Below are 9616 nucleotides of genomic sequence, written 5' to 3' on the forward strand. Positions count from 1 at the left end.
TCGCCCGGCTAGTTTTTTGTATTTTTTAGTAGAGACGGGGTTTCACGGTGTTAGCCAGGATGGTCTCGATCTCCTGACCTCGTGATCCGCCCGTCTCGGCCTCCCAAAGTGCTGGGATTACAGGCTTGAGCCACCGCGCCCGGCCTTTGCAGCTATTGTAAAAGGAGGTGAGATCTTGATTTCTCAGCTTGGTTGCTGTTGCCTGAAACTATACAAATTCTAGAAGATAACATCAGAAAAAACTTTCTAGACATTGGCTTAGGCAAGGATTTCATGACCAAGAACCCAAAAGCAAATGCAATAAAAACAAAGATAAATAGCTGGGACTTAATTAAACTAAAGAGCTTTGCATGGCAAAAGGAGCAGTCAACAGAGTAAACAGACAACCCACCAAGTGGGAGAAAATCTTTGCAATCTATACATCTGACAAAGAACTAATATCCGGAATCTATGATGAACTCAAACAAATTAACAAGAGAAAAAAAGAAAAACAATCCCATCAAAATGTGGGCTAAGGACATGAATAGACAATTCACAAAAGAAGATATACAAATGACCAACAAGCATTTGAAAAAATGCTCAACATCACTCATGATCAGGGAAATGCAAATCAAAACCACAACGTGATACTACCTTACTTCTGCAAGAATGGCCATAATAAAAAAATCTACACTTCTACACTGCTAGTGGGAATGTAAACTAGAATAACCACTATGAAAAACAGTGGAGATTCCTTAAAAAACTAAAAGTAGAACTACCATTTGATCCAGCAATCCCACTACTGGATATCTAACAGAGAAAAGAAGTCATTACACGAAAAAGATACTTGCACATGCATGTTTATAGCAGCACAATTCACAATTGCAAAATCATGGAACCAATTCAAATACCCATCAATCAATGAGTGGATAAAGAACTTTGGTATATATATCAAAGATATATAAATTGTGATATATATATCATATATATGATATATGATATATATCCTATATATCATATATAATATGTATCCTACATCTCCTATATATCATATATCACATATATCCTATATATCATATATCACATACATATCATATATCAATATCATAGATATATGATGGAATACTAGTCAGCCATAAAAAGGAATGAATGACTTTCAAAGCAACCTGGATGGGATCTGAGACTATTTTTCTAAGTGAAGTGACTCAGGAATGAAAAACCGAACATCGTATGTTCTCACTCATAAGTGGGAGCTAAACTATGAGGCTGCAAAAGCATAAGAATGACACAGTAGACTTTGGGGACTCAGGGGGAAAGGCTGGGAAGGGACTGAGGGATAAAATACTATGAATCGAGTTCGGTGTATACTGCTCGGGTGATGGGCGCACCAAAATCTCACAAATCACCACTAAAGAACTTACTCGTGTAACCAAATATCACCTGTTCCCAAAATCTTTGGAAATAAAAAATTTAAAAAAGAAAGAAAGAAAATAAAGCTTGCACATATTTTAACACACCATGGGGCCAGGCACGGTGGCTTATGCCTGTAATTCCAGCATTTTGGGAGGCTGAGGCAAGCAGATCACTCAAGATCAGGAGTACAAGTCCAGCCTCACCAACCCAGCGAAACCGCGTCTCTGCTAAAAACACAAAAATTAGCCAGGCATGGTGGTGCATACCTGTAATCCCAGCTACTCGGGGGGCTGAGGTAGGAGAATCACTTGACCCCATCAGGTGGAGGTAGCAGTGAGCCAAGATGGCGCCACTGCACTCCAGCCTGGGCAACAGAGCAAAATTCTGTCTCAAACAAACAAACAAACAAACAAACAAGGCCGGGCGCGGTGGCTCAAGCCTGTAATCCCAGCACTTTGGGAGGCCGAGACGGGCGGATCACGAGGTCAGGAGATCGAGACCATCCTGGCTAACACGGTGAAACCCCGTCTCTACTAAAAACTGTAAAAAACTAGCCGGGCGAGGTGGCGGGTGCCTGTAGTCCCAGCTACTCGGGAGGCTGAGGCAGGAGAATGGCGTGAACCCGGGAGGCGGAGCTTGCAGTGAGCTGAGATCCGGCCACAGCACTCCAGCCTGGGTGACAGAGCGAGACTCCGTCTCAAAAAACAAACAAACAAACAAACAAACAAACAAAAAATCCACCTTGGTGCATGGGGTGGGAGCCTAGAGGGGCAGGGAAACTTTGGAGGGAAGAGAGCTGGCTACTTCTAAGTTGAAAAAAAGCAGAAAGCGCTAAGAGGCAAAGGAATCGAGAAAGGGAAATGGTGGTGTTAATGAAGCTCATATCAAGGCAATGATTTTATTTATTTTGGCTTAAACAATAGAAATGTATTGTTTCACAGTTCTGAAAGCTGGAAATCTGAGATCAAGGTGTGGGCAGGGTTGGTTTCTTCTCAGGGCTGTAGGGAAGAATCTGTTCTATGCTTCTCCCCTAGCTTCTGCGGGATTGCTGCCCATCTTTGGTATTCCTTGGCTTGTAGATCTCTGCCTTCATGGCATTCTCTCTGTGTATGTGACTGTGTCCAAATTTCCCCTGTTTGTAAGGACATCAGTCATCTTGAATTGGAGGCTCACCCTACTCCACTATGACTTCATCGTAACTTAAATCTGCAATTACCCTGTTTTCAAATAAGGTCACATTCTGAGTTATGGGGGTTAGGGCTTCAACATGTAAATTTTTTTTTAGGAGAGGAACACAGTTTAACTCATAAAGGTAGGTAAAAAAAAAAATTGGGGGAATAGTCGGGCGCGGTGGCTCAAGCCTGTAATCCCAGCACTTTGGGAGGCCGAGGCGGGCGGATCACGAGGTCAGGAGATCGAGACCATCCTGGCTAACACGGTGAAACCCCGTCTCTACTAAAACTATAAAAAACTAGCCGGGCGAGGTGGCGGGCGCCTGTAGTCCCAGCTACTCGGGAGGCTGAGGCAGGAGAATGGCGTAAATCCGGGAGGCGGAGCTTGCAGTGAGCTGAGATCCGGCCACTGCACTCCAGCCTGGGCGACAGAGTGAGACTCCATCTCAAAAAAAAAAAAAGTTTAAATGTTTAACTGTGGTAAAATAGACATAACATAAAATTTATCATCTTACCCTATTTTTTAAGTGTAGAGTTCAATATTACTAAGGATATTCACACTGCTGTGCAACCAATCTCCAGAGCTTTATCATCTTGCAAACCTGAAATTCTACTCTCCTTAAACACCAACTCGCCATTTCCCTCTCCCTCCAGCCCCTGGCAACAACCATTGTACTTTCTATTTCTGTGAATTTGGCTTGTCTAGATACCTCATGTAAGTATAGTAATACAATATTTCTCTCTTTTTGTAACTGGTTTATTTCACTCAGCTTAATGTCCTCAAGGTTCATCCATGTTATAACGTGTCAGAATTTCCTTTCTTTTTCAAGCTGAATAATATGCACATTTTGTTTATCCATTCATCTGTCAAAGGACATTTGGGTTGCTGTTGTGAATAATGCTGCATGAACATTGCTGTACAAATATATCGTCAAGATCCTGCTTTCAATTCTTTTGGATAAATACCCAAAAACAGGATTGCTGAATCATATGGTAATTCTTTTTTAATTTTTTGAAGAGCTGCCATACTATTCCAATGTTTTTAAATTGCAATCTACTCATTGCTCAGTTAGAAAGATAGAAAGCAAGAAGGTGGCTGTTTCTCAATATATAAATCACATAAAACCCAAGGAAGTAAGCTTGTCATCAGTAGAATCAAGAGATTTTTAAAGAACTCTGATATCTAAAGCAAATGTAGGAGCATGCTTTAGGCTGTTTTCCTGGGAAGTGGAGAAGAAAAAGCAATTGCTGACTAAGCTGAGTGAGGAGCTAAGTATTTTCTACTGGGAAATATTTATCTGTTTGATGCAGTTGCAAGTTCTGGGGAGTGTCCTTGTTAGAAAACAGCTGATAATTCCAGGAAAACTTGGAAGAATCACCATGGTGATGAAGAGTGACCCAATTAAAGTATAAAGCCTATTGTGAGTTGAACTTTAAAAGATACTTGTATAAAAGTTTCTCTTTCATGTTGCATTGGACGTAAAATATGATATAAGGTAACATTATTATTATTATCTCCATTCCTCCTGCTGCCTGATGGACTGAGGGGGACCCTAGGACACCTTTAGAGCCTGGTCCTGCCTTGACTACTCCTTAGCTACATGACTTTGACAGGCTACTCAACCTCTGCAGTCTCAGAGGATTGATCTAAAGAGCCTCTAAAGTCTCATTAGTATGTGGGTTTACTTCTATGGGTATATAATTGTTTTGGCTCCTTTTTGTTTATTACTCATTTTCTCTAGAACTTGGCTACTGAGCAAAATCACCACATCAGACACAGTGGAGGAGGAAATAAGCCAAGATGTGCTAATGGACAAACACAATAGCAAAGTCCACGTGCTAAAGCTCCTTCTCCTTATTGCTTTTCTTCGACCTCAGGAACATGGGGTTGAGTAAATCATACTTGTGGGTTCATGCATCCTTTCATCATTAGGCTGGATTAAGGCCTCTCTCTGTTTAATTTTACTATATTCTTTTCTTTTCTTTTCTTTTTCTTTTGCGGGGGGAACAGAGTCTCACTATGTTGCCCAGGCTGGAGTGCAATGGCACAATCTCAGCTCATTGCAACCTCTGCCTCCTGGGTTCAAGCAATTCTCCTGCCTCAGCCTCTTGAGTAGATGAGATTATGGGTGTGCGCTACCATGCCCAGCTAATTTTTGTATTTTTAGTAGAGATGGGGTTTCACTCTATTGGCCAGGCTTGTCTCCAACTCCTGACCTCATGATCCATCCACCTTGGCCTCCCAAAGTGCTGACCTGGCCTAATTTTACACCGGACCTGGCCTAATTTTACTATATTATTTTCTTCTCCTTCATCTCCCATCCCCTTTCCCACTTCCAGGTGCTGTGCTTGTGGTATAAATGGACTATCTTATTTAATTCTAATGACAACACTGGAGTAGACAATGTAGACAATGCTGTCATCCCCATTTTACATATGGAGAAACTGAGGCTTAAGGAGGCTAAAGAAGCAGAATATCAAACTAACCAGACAGATCCAGAATCCACACTCCTAAACACCACAGAAGCTAATCAAGAAAACTGATTTAAAATACAACTTGTCTCTAAGTTATTCTGAATTGTCTGTAGGACACCTCTCCCCCATTATTCAAAGGAAATATTAACAAATCTATTTTGAGGCACTTTGTTTCTCTTCATCCATATTTGCAGGACATTATCACCAGAGACAGTTTCAAAAAACTGGGATGATAGTCTCTTTGGATTTCCTTTTCCTCTGTTCCATTTCTTTTGCAAAATTTGAAGCTATAATTGTCAACTTGTGCCTTGTCTCTATTGCTTGCTGGGGACATAATTGAAATGATGTAAAACAGCATTTCCCCTCCTTAAACAGAACACCTGTCCACTCCCATCATACTCTTTCTGCATCTCATTTATAAGAAGAAGATTGTTGATAGGCAGAATATGCTACTGAAGTGACGTTTCTCCCCTGTGGGAGAGAAACATGAATAGGGCAGAGATTTATAATAGGATGAGGTGTGTGCCACCTTCAAGGTAAAGCCACATGAATTGATGGTTACCTAAAGGGATGGCCATTCCTGGTAGTCTTAGCACAACTTAATATGTGATGGGACAAGATTGTTAGCATTGACTGCATTTTGTTTGTGAACCCTGGTGGGAGGGGAGGAAAACCCTCAGGGGAGATGCAGAGATAGGAGTGGTAAAGGGCTTGTTTGACTAAGAGAGTTCTTTCCAGGGAGCTCTGAGGATGGATTACCAGGATGGGGAGGTCAGATCATAGAGAGAGGGACCATACTGGAAATTAATAATAATAATAATGTTGTGGATGATGATAATAATATCAGTCTCTACTGAAGGCTTACTGTGTGTCAGATGCTGGATTATATTACTTTATATTCATTATCTTATTTAGTCTTCTTAGCAACTTTAGATCGAATAATAATACCTGAAGTGATATTATTATAATCTCTATTTTACAGTGGAAGTAACTGAGGCTTATAGAGGTTAAATCACGTAGCCAGGTCAAGATCACGTAGCCAGCAACAACTCATTGGTCCATGCTTTTACCAGCACACTCACAGAACCAGTGAGCTTTGGATGCAAGGAATAAGGTGAGGAGAGAATGGGAAAATGCCTTTTGAAGGGGATAATTGAAAGGGCCACAGTGGGATTGTGTGAAGGGCCCAGGTTTGATCGCGTGGTTCAGAGTTTGACTCAAATAGGAAGAAAGAAAACATCAGGTTGGTCCCTTTGGGTGAGAGATGGGGTGAAACTGCTTAAAGAATCCGGACCAGAGCCACACCCTGCCTTTAGAATCATCTCTTCACTATTTTCCACCCAATTTTAAGGCCATGTTGTTATATAAGTCGGTTATGACAGCCAGAGACAATTTTCTGCTTGAAACAATTAGTCATATTTTAGGTTGGATAGGTTTGACTGAGTAAATCTTTCTTCAAGTGAGCATTTTATTAATTATAGAAAGGGCTTGGAAAGACATCCTTTCAAATAACAGAATCAAACCCTTTCTCTAGAATCCCTAAGCCTTACTGGATCTTGCACAAAAATCATATACCATCCCACAGCTAAATTCATTTAGAATCCCACCAGAACATTCTAATGCAATTTTTATGAAGTGTCTTTTATTTTGTACTTGCTTACTCTGTAACAAATGAGTCATTGATTTTCAAAAAATTTTAAACGTATCCAGAGGGTTTTTTTTTCCCGTTTTTGTTTTGAACAGCCATTCAGAAGCCAAAACCAGTAACCCTAAGTTCTTCTAGCTGCTTTGCTGTAAAGATAGCTTTCCTCTGAATTGATCGTAGTGGTTGCTTTGAGAAGAACGAACCACTTTCTTATTTTAAAAAATTTTATTATATTTTATTTTAAGTTCCAGGATACACGTGCAGTACATGCAGGTTTGTTACATAGGTAAACGTGTGCCATGGTGGTTTGCTGTACCTATCAGCCCATCACCTAGGTATTAAGCCCTGCATGTGTTAGCTATTTATCCTGATGCTCTCCTGCTACAGGCCCCAGTGTGTGTTGTTCCCCTCCCTGTGTCCACGTGTTCTCATTGAAGAATGAACAACTTTCAACCAGCCAAATTGCTGAGATGTGAAAGGAGTACTTTACAAGTCTTTCTAAAATGTTATCCAGCAATTATGTTTTAATATTTGTGTGTTATGTTCGGGGAAGGCCTGAAAACAATAATAAAAGTGGAACTGTAGGGACAATCCCAGCTTTCGTTGTGATCATGAGGTATTCTAATCTAGAGTTCCTTTGAGAGCCTTTCTTTGTGAGTTTAAGTAGGAAAGCCGACGGGAGCCTCACCATACAGTTGTGGTCGGGTACAGTAATCCCCCGATGACTAGTCAAAGACAGATTCACTCGATGCCAATGTTTTTTTCTATCATTCAAGAGTGGCCAAGGAGACCAAAGGTGGGAGTCAGAATTCACTAGCGTTTTCAACAAAGCATTCCAATAAATTAAAAACACAAACAACTTTTGTTAGAATTAAGTGTTTGGTAATGCTGGTTGGTTACAGCGCCCTCATGTGTCTCAGCATGGTAGTGTCATTTTAGGGCTTTCCAAGCGCAAGAGACACTCTTCTAATCATTAGACCAATGCTATTGAACGGAGTCCTTTTCCTCCAAGTTTGTTTCTAGGGTCACAAATAGACTTCTTTCTTCTTTCGGTGTTAGTTTGAATCTCCAGTGTGATTATAATTTTTTATTAGAAGCTGTAAACATAAACTCTCTCATTTTCCACAGTCTGTTTCTGTGCATGCTTGATAAATGCTTGCTGAATTTGAGCTCATTTAAATGTCAATTTCTCCCAAAAAGTGAAAATAGCCCAGGTACCCCACTGGGGAATCAATGAACAAATTGTGGCACATCCATACAATAGAATACTACTTAGTAATAAAAGGGAAAGAACTAACTGATATGCAGCAACAAAAGGTTGTAAATCATAAGGTTCTACTTATGTGACATTTTGGAATCAGATAGATATCAGATCATCAGCAGCCACAGGGCGGGGAAAATATGGGGGGATTGGTTGCAAAGGGGTATTAGGAAACTTTTCGGGGAGATGGAAATGTTCTTTATCTTACTTGATGTTGGTGACTACATACATTAGTCAGAACTTATCAAACTGGCAATAGTGGTATGATGATGAATATAGCTGCTTTCCAAAACTCATTGAATTGTGCACTGAAAAAGGGTAAAATTCACTGTATGTAAATGATACCTCAGTAAGCCTCATAAAAACTTTAAATTCCTTAAAAAATTGTCATAGATTTCTTCCAGAGTGCTAAACACCAACCCCTCTGGGCTGGCTTCCTTTTCTTTGCCTATCTGAAAAAGACGCCACGATTGAACTCTTAGAATCTGCAAGTTCCAGCCCAATTCAAAGTCCCAATGGGGCCAGACTGCATTCCAAACAGTCTGCTCCCCGCCTCTGCCATTATACCAGAGACGGGCTTATGCAGTGACACCGTCTCTGTAGCGTTTGGATACTGAAAAGGAAAATATCAAAGTTCTAGGCCAGTGCTAGCCCTGCCACCAACAAGCACAAGCCCCTTGAGGAGAAATGAGATCTGGGCCCTGAAGGCAAATTCCTACTGTCAGTTTGCTGGCTCTCCTCCGTGAAGGACAACAACCACGGTTCCTGGGCAGAAGCTGTGCTTTGCACAGATCATTTATTAACCACTTGACTGAATGTTCTGCCCCAGGCAGTGCCCAATATCTGATTCTGGAAAACAGCTTTGGTTCCCACAGCTCCCAAGATGTTCTACCTACCCTCATTCCCTATGATGGTAGCCTACAAATGTTGATACAGGCTGGTGGTTCTTAAACTTCACTGGGTTCAGGAATCACCTAAGGAGTGTATTTTCTAATGTCAGTTCCCAGTCTTCACTTGCACTCTGAGATTCTAGTGTAATAAGCCTGGGAGAAGTTTCTGGAAATTCCATTTTAGAAAAGCACCTCCGGTGATTCTGATGCAGGAGGTCTAAGGCTCATACTTTAAAATATGATGATCTGAGGCCTGGAAAAATTCATATACCATCTAGGCTTTTGTTTTCACTTGAAATAGTTGAAAAATTAATTCATTGGAAACATCTGACCTATCAAGTGGTTGAGTAACACAGTGATTAACAGTGGGGCTCTGGAGTGGGGTTCCTGAGTTCAAAGTCCACATATACCTTTTATTATCCATGAGGCTTTAGACAGGTTACTTAATCTCTTCACAGCATGTATGTAAGAGGAAGTAGGATCAAATGAGCTAACACTTACAAAGCACTCAGAGTAACTGCCGGTAAGCATTAGATAAACATCATTATTATTCTGTCCAGATCAATAAAGACTGAAGAGAATATTGCAAACCATGAACAAAGAAAGATACTTCAAAGGGCTTTTCATTGAAAGCTTGGACATCTCTAAATACTTCAAATGGTAGAGGGAAACGTAGCCACTTTATGTACGCCAAGTTTCCTACATTCCACATTTCTTTGCCCTGTTTTACATATTAAAAATATAAGCTGAACAAATATGCAAGCTGAACTTAGCAGTACCC

General features: G+C 40.7%; 1 long non-coding RNA gene across 1 annotated transcript in view; it reads left to right on the forward strand.

Moving 5' to 3' along the window:
* Positions 1 to 6148, forward strand: part of LOC108538850 (uncharacterized) — a 20631-nt gene extending 14483 nt beyond the window's left edge. Inside the window, exons 2-3 of the long non-coding RNA XR_001888207.1 lie at positions 3438 to 3557; positions 6022 to 6148. This is a non-coding gene — a long non-coding RNA (uncharacterized LOC108538850). The remainder of the gene's footprint in view (positions 1 to 3437; positions 3558 to 6021) is intronic.
* Positions 6149 to 9616: the final 3468 nt, after the last annotated feature.

This window comes from Rhinopithecus bieti, unplaced genomic scaffold (genome assembly GCF_001698545.2).
Source record: "Rhinopithecus bieti isolate Rb0 unplaced genomic scaffold, ASM169854v2 scaffold_13348, whole genome shotgun sequence".
In the NCBI taxonomy this organism is placed as follows: domain Eukaryota; kingdom Metazoa; phylum Chordata; class Mammalia; order Primates; family Cercopithecidae; genus Rhinopithecus; species Rhinopithecus bieti.